The sequence below is a fragment of the Vigna umbellata genome, chromosome 4, assembly GCF_029865625.1.
Source record: "Vigna umbellata cultivar VRB3 chromosome 4, Vumbellata_1.0, whole genome shotgun sequence".
NCBI classification, from domain to species: domain Eukaryota; kingdom Viridiplantae; phylum Streptophyta; class Magnoliopsida; order Fabales; family Fabaceae; genus Vigna; species Vigna umbellata.
Window position 1 is genome coordinate 42,497,456 of NC_142168.1, and position 15,847 is coordinate 42,513,302.

At 33.7% G+C, this 15,847-nt stretch overlaps 1 long non-coding RNA gene and 1 pseudogene across 1 annotated transcript; both read right to left on the reverse strand.

The window, feature by feature from the left end:
• Window positions 1-3,729: 3,729 nt before the first annotated feature.
• Window positions 3,730-6,454, reverse strand: LOC148200257 (uncharacterized). The gene is made up of 3 exons (XR_015785535.1): window positions 6,368-6,454; window positions 3,981-4,168; window positions 3,730-3,863 (listed from the first exon to the last, which is right to left on the reverse strand). It is a non-coding gene; the product is annotated as an uncharacterized LOC148200257 (long non-coding RNA).
• Window positions 6,455-11,212: 4,758 nt separating this feature from the next.
• LOC148200258 (pentatricopeptide repeat-containing protein At5g47360-like) lies at window positions 11,213-13,782 on the reverse strand (annotated as a pseudogene).
• Between the last annotated feature and the right edge of the window lie 2,065 nt (window positions 13,783-15,847).

Genomic DNA, 15,847 nt, shown 5'->3' on the forward strand with positions numbered 1-15,847 from the left:
AAAATCCAATCGCTAAAATGTCACTCGTGACCCAATCAAGTGATGGTGTAATACCTATCACTCTTAAGCCCAATGATCCAATAACATTCGACTTACCACCACAGGCAGGGGAAGAAAATTACTAAAAGAAAAATAACATAGTAAAATTTCGCCTAAATTTTTTGTAATCTAGTTTTCACTTTATTGTTTCCATTTAGATAATGATACATATTATCACATATATTTTCACAATATTTTAACATAATATACATGTCATTTTTTTCATTGAATTTAGAATACAGTCAATATAATATCAAATAAATAAAAAAAAATACACATATGCAATGTCAAAATATATCTTTCCTTTTCATTCAGACGACTAGAATGTACTAATTTTGTTATCTCCTAAAAGCTCTCAAACTTCCAAAAACACTTACCTGCTACCATGATCACCAATCTGAACTAAGAAGTTTCCATCGTCATTGAGATGTCTATGATGTTGCTTGCAGAGTTTCAATTGTTGGTCCAACAAAAGACAAATCAACAAGGCTCTACCTTTAACAATAGGTTAATCTTCAAGAACTTAAGAGTATGGCTATGATGTTCTCACTGTGGCATCCACAACTACTTTGATTGGGATACCCACATGCTGACAGAGTTGGTCGTACAATTTTGGAACAACCTGTAATTTCAATCGAATGACCTTGTCTCGAAGGTCATCAAACAAGAGATTATGGTCAATCTCCAAACTATTGTTGTTGCCTTACAATTATGCTCCTTAATTGTTTAAAATGCTGAAAGCTCTATAATTAGTTTTCAAAATTCAATTAAAATAATTGATTATATGTTTCATACAATCAATAAAAGCGTAATTTTGTATTTTAAATAAGTGTTTTAAAAACTTTATAAATAGACATTCAATCTCAATCTTTGAAGTAATTTTGCAATTATTTTGACTGAATTATATTAAAATTAACAAAGTTGTTTCATATTTTGAAAAGTGTTTTCTAGCTTCAAATAATCAAAGTAGTGTTGAGTTATAAAATCTTTATGATTATCTCTATTTGTATTGACAAACTCTTTTTAATTTGTTATCATTTATTTGTTTCAATGTTGTCTTATGGTAGTTGTATTAAGAATTGATAAATCATATATCTTTTTTAAAAATTGATGGAGATTGATATCTTTTTGAAAATGATATCTTCTTGGGTGTTTCAACATTCAACATTGATTGTTGTATTAAATTTGTAATTGTTGTTTGCTTTCTACAAACTCCATTTGATAGTTGAACAATTTTTTCATCAGTGAGAAACTAAGGATTGAATATCAATATTTTGTGCAATATTTTCTATTATTATCAAAAAGACACATTAATACTAAGTCTATTATAAAAAAGACACATTAATATTGAGTCTATTATCAAAAGACACATTAGTTATTGATTGTATTCATTTTGTAGAATTTTTTCTCATATAAAGTAATTTGGGTTTTTTATAACGGAAATGAATTAAAAACATAAAATAAAGATTGAAAAATATAAAATAAGAAGATAAAAAAGTCAATTTACAAATTGAAGCTCCATACAATTCACCTTAACATAATTATCTAAAAATTTAGATATAAATTGAAACAATTAACCAATTAAATTAATCAAATTAAAATATCATTTAATCTAATTTTTACCTAATTATCAAATAAAGATTCAATTGATTTCTAAAAATAAACACATTAGATTACAATCACAAAATAAATTTAAATTAGAAAAAAGAAGAACAATCTCATAGCATCAATTGATTGATGCAAATTTTAATCTGATTTGTATATATTGAATTCATCAATTAGTTTTCAGTAATTACTTTTCCATATATAAAAAAATAATATCACAACAAGAGACAGAAAATGAAACAACAATTCTAAATTTGAGAGAAAAGGAAAGAAAAAAAACAACTTCTAAAATTATAAAATTAAACAAATGATTTATGTCTAAATGTTTAGAGTACATTTAAACTCTATATGACATAAGTCTATAGAAGGAATCTAACGAGGTCCATAACTTCAAATACAAAATTTCACCTTAATACAAGAAAAATCAAACACATATAAATTATTTTATAGAAATTCAACAAATTTGTCTAAACTTCCAAAACTTATAAACGAGACTTCAAATCCAATAACTAATATATTCATTTTCAATCCTTTAAAAATGTAGATTTCAATGTAACTAAAACCAACAAATAAAATAACATCTAAATAACATTGCTAGTCTATTTAACACTATTCACCTAATGTGGTTAATAATGTCTAAAAATATACTTGTTAACTTAATTAAAATATATTAACAAAATATGTGATAAAATATTAGTAGTTTGATTATATTTTATATATTCTTAATATTATATATCAACATAATATAATATATTTTATTAGTTTGTATTATCTTTTATTATTACTAAGTATAGGATATATCATAAGTTATTATTATTATTGATATTATGATTTTTGTGTAACTGATTTCTTAAGGACTTATAAACATTATAAATACATCTTATTTTTTATTGATTTGTAAATTAGAGAATTTTTTGTAGATGAATATTTTGTTTATGTTTCGATAGTCAAGAACATTCATGAAAAGTTTTCATGCCACTCAAATCTTATTATAAACAAAAAACAATTATATTCAATTCAATTTATTACAACTAAAATAAAATTGATTTATATTAATTATTTTAAATAATATTTAAAAGATATTGATGTGAACTTTATTAAATATCCTCTTCATAATAAACTAAATTAAAATGATTTATATTTTTCAAAGAATATAGTTAAGCCTTTAATTAATTTTATTTCTTAGAAAACAAACGGGAGGGTTGGAGCTGAAAGTTGAAACCCTATACGGCGGGAAAAGAAAAAGGGCAACGTCCTTGGCGGGAATCAAAATAAAAAACGACGCGCAATTTTGATTAATTCATTCAAAGCATAACATAACCCACAACATATACCATCAACTGTTTCGCTTCCCTCTCTTTCCAGGGCTTCGAAGATGTTCTCCAGCTCCCAATTCGATGCCACCGCCGGCTTCTCCGGCGGCGGATTCATGTCCTCTCAGCCGTCTAACTTCAACGATTCCTCTCCCGCACCGCCAAAAGTATGCAATCGATCTCTTTTTTGTAATTTTCCATTCCTCTGCAAAAGAACTTTATTTATCTATAGTTTATATATATATATATATATATATATATATATATATATATATATATATATATATATATATATACGTATGTTTATATTGAAGTAATTAACTAAACTATAAATAAAAAATGTTTAGCTTTTTTAAATTGAAAAACAAATAAATATAATTCATTTTTTATAAAAGTAGTTTAGTTTTAATAGTAAAAAATAGTATAAATAATTCATAGTTAACCCAACCAGATTGAACCGAATCTCATCGCAACGAACCCAACCCAACTGAATTGAATCGATCAAAATCAAGTCGAGACGAGCCTAACTGAACTTAACCACGTCGAACTAAGCTGAGTCGAGTCGAGTTGAACAAAATCGAGTCGAGTTGAGCCGAAAAAAATCAAGTTGACTAGAGTCGAACTAAACCGAGCTGAGTCGAACTCTATCGAACTAAACTCAATCTAACCGGATCAAATCGAATATAATTGAATTGAAATGAACTGGACCTAACTAAAATGTATCGAACCCAACGCAACCCACCCCAATCGAACTGAACCCCATCCAACCTAACTTAACTATACTTGACCAAGTGGGACCCGCTGAGCTGAGTCTAAGATTCAGAACAATAATTGGATTGCCATATCTCTTAGCAAGGTCTTCAAAATGCAATTTAGTTGCTTCGTATGTCGGATCATACCTCTGCACTGGAAGTCAAAAAGGAAAAAAAGAACAAAAAAACAGAGAATTTCCTGCGTTATAGTTTATAACAGCATGAAATTGAACAATGAACAAGATAAATATTAATCTCAACTATTTCGTACAAATTATGTCAGGCTTAGGGCTAAATCTTGATGCTTCTTGTGACCAAAAAAGTGGTATTGATCCACGCATTTGCACAACTGAACTCATTTTCCCCTTGCAAGAGCCAGCTTCTTCATCAAGGACAATCTGCTCTGTCTCAACATCATTAGCAACCCTCCCCCGATCATTAACACCCCTTTTCAAGTAACTGCAGAAAATTTTCATTACAGAGAAAATTAGTTTAACCATTACTGTTATAGCCAGATAGACACAATGTAAAACCAAACATCAGCTCAAAATACATATAACTCATGATATCAAAGAATATTTCCATGTTTAATTCATATATATTCCAATCAAACCAACACAAACTCGTAAAATTGTAGAGAACAAGCATCAGCAAATGTTTAACCAATTGTGTACTATGAACTCTGCTCTAACTATAATAACCACAAAATCAAAACTTTGGCTCAGGAACCACTGTAAAATCTAATATAAACAATCCTATGGAATAAAACAATTGCAAGAAATGAAAATAGGATAAAAAATCGTAGTTGTAGGGAAAATTATTTAGAAGAGTAGAAGTTTCCCTTGCAAAAAAATAACGATAGATAAGTCTAGGAAAAACAATCCAGAGCAACAAAACTCATTACATAAGAGAAATATGGTACTAATCATTCCATCAAATTGCACCAAACGATGCAAAGCCTATAATTAGTCAAATATACAACATACATACGACTATCATCACAGCTTAAACAATTGAAAACCATATTTCACCAAGCTCAAAAAAAGAGAACTTGAAAAATAGAGGAATGATAAGCTGAATTAGGCAAGAATCACAATAAAATGCTCCCAAATCTACCTAACTAATTTAAGACTGAATGCATAAGGACAAATCATGAAGTTAAATTCTTTACTTAGAATGTGTAAAGCTAGACCTCTTTTGCAAATGCAGACCACTGAGAAGTTAGGTGAACAAGTTAGGTGTACAAAAAGGAGAATAAGGAACACAATAATAATAGTTCCCTAATCATTTTCGAATCACATTTACCCCACATGGAAGATGTTGAGATCATTTTTTAGAGAAATGAATTCATTTCATTTCTATACCCAATCAGCATAAACACGGGACAAATAAAGACGTAAAAAATGTTCCCTTAAAGCAGAGTTATGATCATCAGATCTAGGTAATGGAAAGGACATGAGAAAAGAAAACAATTGGATAATGTGTATCATCAATGTGGAATGAGAAGAAAAATAAAGCATGCATGAATTCAAACATCGGAGACATGACTGAGTTGGCATAGTCAAACACGGATATCTCAGAATAAACTAAAAGTGCAGAACAGTTAAATGGGAGAGGGACACACATGGTCAGAAACTAGAGCAAAGAATCATAACCAGCTTTTACTCTACCACATTTCACTTAGTGATAATTCACACGACTCTCCATTGTTAGAACCCTTAACCGGTCAAAACCCTCCACAGATAGCCCTTTCAAATACATTGACAACCAACTTTGATACCAATTTATACATCCAAGCACTTGGTAAATCCACCCTCAAAAGCTAGCTATTAAGGAAACGAACGGAGTATCTCATATTGCTTAATGTAGGACTTAGGCGCCCCATAAAAAATTATTGTTCAAATGTAGGATAAAAATAAGACTTGTAAGGATAGTCACTTCCGTACATCTTGAAACAATAGAAATTTAGAATATTCTTCGTCGTTTAAAATTATACCAAAAAAGCAATTTATAGAATGGTCTAGCATGGTCTCTAATGAGTATTTTCTCATTGTGGAAGGAACTGCAACCATCATCCATCCAATCAACCACTGTTGCTTTGCAGTTGACTAGTCATTCAAACTGTTAAACTATAGGAAAGAGAGAGACATTTAGTTGAAACGTGTTTATGAGACAACACAAGTGTTTTATTTGTATTAAGAAAACGAAAACAGGACAATAAATAAATAGAAGAGCTTTGACATCCTCTAATAACAAAGATATGAAATTGGAATAAAAATGTCCCTAATAATACATATATAATCCAATTTTTCCTTATTATAAAGGATTTGTACTTTATTTCTATAATTATAAAATAATCCTTACAGAAAATTGCTTTAGAAAAAAGTTGACTAGTTGGGAAATTTTACAATGTACTAGATAGTTCTACCATTAATCATCACAGAGAAAGAGAAGAAGAATATTATATTAATATATAATTTGAAAAAAAAATCATATATAGCTAGAAATTTAACAAAACACTTCTAAGGATGAAATTAAAATATAATCACAAAACCACATAGAACACTTATCTAATTTAAATTATCATAGTGATTCGTGACATTTGAATCAACTGTGAAATAAGAAAAACATGAATAAAATATAAAAATAAGAGCTTACCGTGTCCCTGCAAAATGTCTAGATCGTCTAGAAATCAGGAAAACACTGAAGTCTCTTCCAAAAATTGATAGACGACTTTGCAATTTTTTAGAACCACAATTCAAATTATACAATAACAATTGTTGTGAATAGTTAAACTAATTGACAAGACAGCAAAATAACATAATAAAAGTGGGTAAAGGCGATGGAGGATAAATAAGGATCGCAAATAAACCACACCCATAGGTATTGTTCAAATCTATCCAATTTTGACAGGGAATCCTCGTATTGAACCTGACGGTATGTGCATATTTGTCTTGTCCCAATCTCCATACCCATTTTATATTACTAAACCACACTTCGTTATTAGGTAACCTAAAAATCTTATGTTCATTGTTCTCTTTGATCCTTTGTTTTGTTTCATTTGAAGAACTCTTCTTTCGCTACACAATCTTTCATTTTCTCTCTCAATTGTTCAACTCGTTCAATGTCCACTAAGTTCACTAGATTCAAAAGGTATTTTCCCTCTATCACAACCTCAAGTAACAATTGTTTTCCTTTGTGTGGTTTTGATCAAACGATGTATTACATTTTAGGAAATGTAAACCTCAATTTCATCAAATTAAATCATTTTTAGGGCACACATTTGATAGTTTTTTACTTGTTTTTTAATTATGAAGTGAAAATGTTCAATTCTCAATTTCAATGGTGTAAACTCTTAGTTTATTAGGTAACTTCAAACACTTATATCTTTTCTCTTTAGTTCTTAGTTTTGTTTCATTTTAAGAACCCTTATTTTGCTTCACAATTTTTCATTCTCTTTCTCAATGGTTCACTTAACATTTGCAAAAGAAATAGATGTTGTAATTTCCCTTAAATTTCAGTTATGTGTGTTATTTTACTCTTTTCTACAATTACTTCACATTTATGCAATTGTTATTTGGTAATCTATTTTAAGATTTATGCAATTATCATTTCTTCCTTGACATTGGACATTGAAGAAAATAAAATGTGTCCCCCTAACATTAAATCCTTGACAATATCATGGCCCCTTTTTTTGTAAATTTTTTTTTTAGTAAATATTTGAGATACTACAAGACTCGATATGAAGGTGGATATGAGTATACTCGTTCCTCAACAAGGACAGAGATGAGACACAAGATTCTTACATGACAAGAATGAGTACATGGTCAATTGGATTTGAGGACCAATTAGCAACTGGCTAGAGAGGTAATGGAGTTGCACAGGTTCGTAATCTTTTTCTAAATTATAAAAAGTTGCATGTTATATGAGCATGAGAAATTTTAGAATTGTGGATACATTTACTCAAAGCTAATATGAGACATAACTTTCATTGTGATTAATGGATGTGACTTGATATTTCATAAATTTAGCACTTACAGCCTAACCAAGTGAGATAGTAGATAGTGATTTGAAATTCAAAATTATCAGTTTTTTTGCATTGTTTTTCATACAATTATTTTGCTTCAATCTCTTTAATTTCATGATCACATATTTTGTGCGAGGAAAGAATCAAGACATTGATTTTTTGAATTATAATCACTTAGCTAAAATGGCCAACCTAACATGTATCATTATCCTTTGTTACCCAATTGAACCAAACAGAAAGATTTTGTTTTGGAACCTTTGAGCCTAATGAAAAACAAATGCTTTCCACACCTTAGAGTGTTTATCACACCCACCAAAAAGAGGAAAATATTGGGTATCTAAAGCAATAACCTGCCTAGTTCATATATATATATATATATATATATATATATATATATATATATAATTATTATTGTTCAAAATAATTTCAAAGAAAATAAAAGCTAGTTAAGAGTTTGAAATATATATGTGTGTGTGCTTGTGCATCTATGTGTGTTTATGAAGTAAGAACACAAATGCTCTTTTGTTTCCCCAAGTGGTGTAAAACCATGTTATTTGTTAGTAACGCCTTATTACAAGTCAAGAAAGACCTTAGTGATCCTTCTAAACATTTTTTGTTATGTTTTCATGACAGATGAAGAGCATGCGTGTAGAATAATCCGTGCAAAAAGACCCTTTGCATAAGGCCTCCAGTTATTGAGGGCCTCTAGATTTTAGAAACCCACAAATTTGTGCTAGCCTGTTATTTCTTAGAAATACAAAGGGGTTCAACTTTCATGCCTCCAAAACCTTTATGACAACCTCTATAAAGGGCAAATTTGTTTTATGCATTTTTAATGCTGACTTGAGTGGAACACTCACCTGATGCATTTCAATCGAGGAAAACAAATTATAAAAGGTGTTTATTTGTACGAGTAATTAGCCATAATTATTAATTTCTATAGAAGAAATTTGGGGCCAATACTTCTAAAATATTACCTTTTATATTTCTAAAATCATAAATGTATTTATTTTCTTTTTCTTTTTTCTTGTTTGAGGAGACAACCAAAGTTCTAAGTTTGGGGTGTTTCTATATATTTTTGTGAGTATTGAAGCTAACCACTTGTTATTCTATCCCGAGTTCCAGTAATAGTGAAGTTAAGACATTTTTCATCTTGCTCTACCAGCAAGTATACTATAAATAATTGTAAATTTACCATGGATCTTTAATGAAAATGCATGCTTCAAAGAAGAGCAAGTAGGGTTTCATTTAACAAGAAACGAACTATAATGAATGACGGACGACAGAAAGGAAGTAACGTACCTGCCTAAAATGACCATGAACTAAAGCTATGGTCCAAATAGTGTTATTGCATCTTGACCTGATTGCTTGTGTCAAATATGCATTCCAAACAAATATATTATCATACGAAATCCCTCTGTCTTCGCTAGGAGAAACGTTCTTTTGCAAACTTTGCATTATAGGGTAAGTGTAACTATAGAAAAAATCCTTGGTCAAATCGACACTAGACAAAAGCGTTTTGTACCTGTAGTGAGATGTGGTGATGGTAAGAAAATGATGTTGTTAGATGTGGTAAACGTTTTGGAAGGGTTATCTACCTGAGCTCAGTCTTAGAGTGAGCTAAATCAGATTGGATTGAAACATGTGGAATGATTATCAATTGGCTCTCCTTGATGCTATATATTACATGGCCACATATAGCACCAATCTGTCTACGTTTAGTAACGAGAATCAAGTAGTAAGACTCGAGGAACTTGATGTAACCTTGAAATGATAGAGAAATTGGTTGAGATATATATAGTACACATGTATATACACATGATGAGAGAGAAAGAGAGAAGAGAGAGAGAGGTACTAACCAGCAATTCCGAAAACCTTAGCGACGAAAGTGAGGCCGCCAGTGGCTTTGTTACCCTCAGCAATCCGCTGAAGCAAGTTCTTGATCTCCTGGGGTGAATACAAGACGGGGTCTTGGCTGATATTCAGATCCGACAGCTCTGATCGATCGATTTTCAACACTCGGAAGAACCTCTTGCTCCAATCACTTCCGATCAGGTAGAACCTCTGCGATTGCGATTGCAATTTCAAAATAGGTTAATTTAATCGGTTGTGTAAAAGATTATTGCGTGACGAATGAATGGATAATTACCGCTCTGGTTTCGTAGAGTCTGAACTTCTCGAGGACGTAAGAGTCCGGGTCCAGTTCGGGATCGTTGGAAGGGTGAACCTTTGCAGAGGCAGTGACAGGGGTTGATCCCGATTTCGCCATCTAGTCTCTTCTATTGTCTTCTATTCTCTATCTATTTCACTCCCAATTTTCATTGTCGCACTCGTTCCCTATCCCATTTCATCTTTCTCCTTTCAACTTTAAATACCCTTCTGCTACCATTCCTGCGAATTATCCCAAATAATCCTAAATCATTACAATAATAATAAATAATACAAATAAATTGTATATATTTATAAGTGTCAACTATAATTGTTTATAATTCCTGGTCCACTAAAATCTAATTATATTTTTTAAATTAAAGTTTCTAAAACCTATCTAAATAATATATACTTTATCAAACTTTAAATTGTTTACATAAATAAAAAATTATAGATTTTTGTCAAACTAAACAATAAATATTTAATATCTTTTGATTTTTATCCAGAGGATGTTTGAAAAAGCCATTGGATTTGGAAGCGGTTTGAGAAGGAGGAAGGAACCAACTCAACTCATTTCTTGGCTGATGGAGTCTCGTCCTCACATACACAGGCACTGGTAATCAAATCAATTAGACCCTTTTCCGTTTCACGCAACCTTCGTCGTTCTTCCTTTTTCTTTCTCGTCCACTAACCCTATGCCCCAATTTGTAAAGTTTCGGCTTTTCTCGCGTTGCGACGCACTCAAAACTCTTCCTTTCTCCACCCACCGAATGGGCATGGTCGATACCCTCTGTACCCATCTCCACCAAAACAATGGCAGTGTTGAGAACTCATTGTCCAAGGTTAAGCCTAAACTCGATTCTCAATGTGTCATTGAAGTCCTCAATTCCTGTCATCCCAAGCAACCTCTATTGGGCGTCAGATTTTTCGTTTGGGCTGGATTTCAATCTGGCTACAGGCACAGTGCTTACACGTACAACAAATCTTGCAAGTTACCGAATCTTAGTAATTACTTTATTTTAAATCAGTTAAATCTATGATCACCAGTTAAAATTTGCAATTCAATTATTAAGTTCATTTAGTTTGCTTGCAAAACCCCTTAAACTCAATTACTGATGACTCCCTCTTTGTGTAAGATGAGAGGCCAAGCCTTCCATGCAGAGAACAAGTGTTGTACTGATCAAACAGAGTGACGAATGCAACAAAAATAAGGATGGATGGATGAACGAATTCAGTGACTATGGTGCGGTATGCGATGTGAATTGGATTGAGAAAGCATTTTGTATGAGGAAAATGGGCTTGCCAACTTATCGATATTAAAAGGAAACTACAGGAGAATGGGTTTAGCATTCACAGATAAAGACAAGCATATTGTTTCTCAAGAATACACTGTCTCCTACAAGGGGAAGAAATGAACAAAGTACCAGCAGACTACATCACAGAAACCAATTCTTACTGTTGCTGTTATACAATGCAAACTTATGATATGACCAGAGGCAGCAGAGAACAATGGACGTGACCTCCTTCATACGACCTTTTATCATCAAAGTCCCTTACGAATGCCAGTCAAATGATTCACAAGATCTTTTTCTCCAGATTCTATTAGGACATCGATTGCACCCTCTTTGTATGGAGATTGCAGCGAAACTGATTTTTTAAGCATTATCTTGGCCAGCTTTGTGGCCTCGGTCAGGTGGCTTCTTTGACAAAGGCCAAATAAAAGAATAGAATAAATATCAGAGTTAATGGCAAACAAACATCCCTTGTTCTCAATTGCTTCAAGCAAGTAGAATCCATCCAATACCCGGTCCTTCATACAAAGCTCCTTTAGCAAAAGGCTAGATGCCAAAGTATCAGGTCTGGCATCACCAGAAAGCATTTCCATGAAGAGCTTCATTGCTTCGTCCAGCTTTTTAATCCTTATCAATGAAATCACAAGTGAACTCCAACAATCACCATAAGAAACACCATGTTCCACCACAAACTTATCAATCAACTTGTAAGCTTCTCCTACACGACCCTCAACACAAAGGCTATCAACCAAAGTAAAAACAGTAACATGATTTGCATGGCACCCCGAAGCTTTCATTCTATCCAGAATATCCAATGCTTTCATCCACTGACCTCTCTTACAGAAACTTTGAATCACAGATGTATAACTAACAACATTTGGACGACAATCCCCACCTTTCTTCATTTCATCCAACAACTCCAATGCCATTTCCATAGATCCAGACCTACACAAGCCATTTAAAATGGCTGATAAAATGACCAAATTGGTTGAACATCTATGTACTCTTATAACCTTAAGCAAAGAATAAGCAAGCTCTGGGCGACCCACATCACATAATCCCTCCACTATTGCCATGTACGTAATAAGATCAGGGTAAAGACCGTTCAAACTCATCTCCCCGATCAACTTCTCAGCCGTTTCAATGTCGCCATTCTTGCAACATAGCCTAATAACCACATTATACATCACAGTGTCAGCACACCGATGTTGAAACTCTGCTCGATCTTCCTCAACACCCACAATGCCACGTCAGCTAGTTGGGCTTCTTTGCACAGTTTCAGAACCTCCCTGAACATGTTGACATTGACTAAACACCCTTCGGCCTCATAAGTAGTGCCGTCAAAATGGGTTGAAACTCGTGAGCCAACCCGGCTCACCACGGGTTTGAGCCGGGTTGGGTTGGAAAAAAATGCAAATTTTTTTATGCGAGCCAATTTTGACCCGGCTCACTAAGAACCCGGCTCACACGGGTTGAACCCGTGGTGGGTCGGGTTGGCTCACCAACCCACCTATTTTTTTAATTAAATTAATTATTCAAATCTTATTTTTTTATTGAAATCAAATTAACTAAATTAATTATTCAAAATGCACAACCTTTACTTAGAAATAGAGCATTTCGCGTTGTTGTCTTTCCAAAAGTTCCCCTTCGCAAATAAAACCCTAAGATTATAGATTGGATAATATTATAGATGGAGATAAAGAAGAAGATGTTTCAAGAGAGCATAATACTGTGGATTTATCCATTCAGGACTCCAATCTAATAGATGGATAATATTATAGATTGGATAATTCGGGAATATATCATTTGTTTTATCTTGTTTTTAGACCTATCTACAAGCATGAGAATTTTATCTTGTGCTATATATTTTTGTTTAACGTCTATATGTAGTTTCTTGTATGTCTCACTAAATTAAATTAACAAAATTTTACGCTTGATAGCTTAGAATATATATAACAATGTATTTCTTATTTCATTTTATTTTATATCAATTGTTTCAATTATTACTGTTTCAATTTGATCGATCAAAGTAACATGTTATAAGAATCTGAGAAGAAGAAGGTGAAAAAAAAGTTAATTAAGTGAGCCAATGAGCCAATCCGTTTAACCCACCAACCCGTGGTGGGTCGGGTCGGGTTCGGATTTTTTTGGCTCGCTAATAAATGAGCCGGGTTGGGTTGACTCACTAAGTGGTCAACCCGTGGTGGGTCGGGTCGGGTCGGGCCGGGTTACCCGTTTTGACAGCTCTACTCATAAGACAGAACGAGATCACGAATAATTTGGGGATTTTGCTGAATCCCAAACAACTTGCAAGATTTGCTGTACGTGTAAGCACTGTGCCTGTAGCCAGATTGAAATCCAGCCCAAACGAAAAATCTGACGCCCAATAGAGGTTGCTTGGGATGACAGGAATTGAGGACTTCAATGACACATTGAGAATCGAGTTTAGGCTTAACCTTGGACAATGAGTTCTTAACACTGCCATTGTTTTGGTGGAGATGGGTACAGAGGGTATCGACCATGCCCATTCGGTGGGTGGAGAAAGGAAGAGTTTTGAGTGCGTCGCAACGCGAGAAAAGCAGAAACTTTACAAATTGGGGCATAGGGTTAGTGGACGAGAAAGAAAAAGGAAGAACGACGAAGGTTGCGTGAAATAGAAAAGGGTCTAATTGATTTGATTACCAGTGCCTATGTATGTGAGGACGAGACTCCATCAGCCAAGAAATGAGTTGAGTTGGTTCCTTCCTCCTTCTCACATCGCTTCCAAATCCAATGGTTTTTTCAAACATCCTCTGGATAAAAATCAAAAGATATTAAATATTTATTGTTTAGTTTGACAAAAATCTATAATTTTTTTATTTATGTAAACAATTTAAAGTTTGATAAAGTATATATTATTTAGATAGTTTTTAGAAACTTTAATTTAAAAAATATAATTAGATTTTAGTGGACCAGGAATTATAAATAATTATAGTTGACACTTATAAATATATTGATGCGGGCTGTCGCGGCCCATCAAATTTGATTGCAAGAAATAATGCAGTATAAGCTAGGAAGTGACTCCTAGGTCACCTCTCAAGGACCAAATGTGATTCAAGTCTTAGATCAAACACGTAGTGGGGGTTGGTAGAAAAGTTTGTGAATGCAATTAAACTAAATTAAAATGCGAATGTAAACACGGAAGGAACCGAAGAATTAAAACGGTTGGTCACTAATTCAATTACATACTTCCAATCACAGATTAATGACAATTACACACTACTCTGATCCAAATCCAAGACGAATCACCCAACTAACTTAAATTAACATTACGACTAAATTATCACAGCCAACCAAAATAGACAACATTAAAGTGAAGATTAAAATTAAATACAAACAAAAAAAAATAAGTCACTAAAGAAAAGAAACTAACAACATTTAAATATACCTACATTCCAACTAAGGCAATTAAAGCATAGAAACAACATGGTGAATATAAGCATAAGTGATAGCATGACATAGGAAGCACCGGATTTGCATACAAGTGATAATGAACATTAAAATAATAAAAAGAAACGCAATTAACAAATCAGTTAAAATGACTTAAAACATTAGATGCATTTAAAGCTGAATGTTTTCCAAATGTAAAATATAAGAAAATGCCATTTGGTTCCAACGTGAATAAAGTGAAAAGAAAAAGGAAACCCTGTAGCACACTTTGTCACGCTGCTGGATGTAACCCGCTGCACCTCCAAAGTAACTTAACGTGCTCCTAAACCCTAAACCTAAAAGGATGAATCAACCAAAAAAATGAAATTAAGTGGGGTAAGGACCTCCACGCTTAGGAGCTCTCCATTCCAGCACGTCACCAAGCACACCTCCAAGCCGTGACACCTTGCTAAAAAAGTTAAGCACCGTATCTTATTCTATAAAAGAAGGAAATGAAAACCGAGAACTCCTTTTCCAATTGAAAATAAAATGGGCTCCTCTTTGCTGGCTTAAATAAAAACGAAATCATCATCCACACTTCATTCTCAATCACCATGCGTCAACCGTGACTGTCCCTGCACCGTGCACACCAATTTCTCTCTTCACCGTGAGCCTTCCATTTCTCAATGCTGCTTCCAGCTCCAAGCTAAGACACCCTTTCTCCTACATTCTCCTAAGTGAGAAAAAGAAAAGCCTCCTCCAAGTTGGCGGCTACATTCTGGAAGTGACCGAGCTGCTACTTTCTCCCCGGCTGGCGGCTGCCCTTATTTGAAGGTTGAATGACCCGTGGAGACCTTCCCTGCTGCCAGCGTGTCCAAAGTTGCTGGACGCGCAACTGCTTCTGCTGGACGTAGCACACCAAAGCTGCTGCCCGTCACACCTTTGAATCTCCATGTGCACCCCTTCTTCTGCTGCTGGGCCGTGGAATTCCTTCTCATCCTCCACGGGTCTCTAAGCTGCTGGATCGTGACCAAGTGTTGATTACTGGATGCCACCCGTGTGGAATGCTGGACCGCGTTTTGATTTCTGCTTGCTGGACCGTGGAGGCTATGTGCGTGTGAAGTGCTGCCGTGTTGTGCTTCCAAGTGGGCCGAATCTCTCCAAGCACACACCTCCCACACGCTGCTGTGTGCTGCTCTGTGCTTGCTGGACGCACCCCCTTCATTCATCCAGCACACCTTCTTCATTTAAGCCTCTCCAATC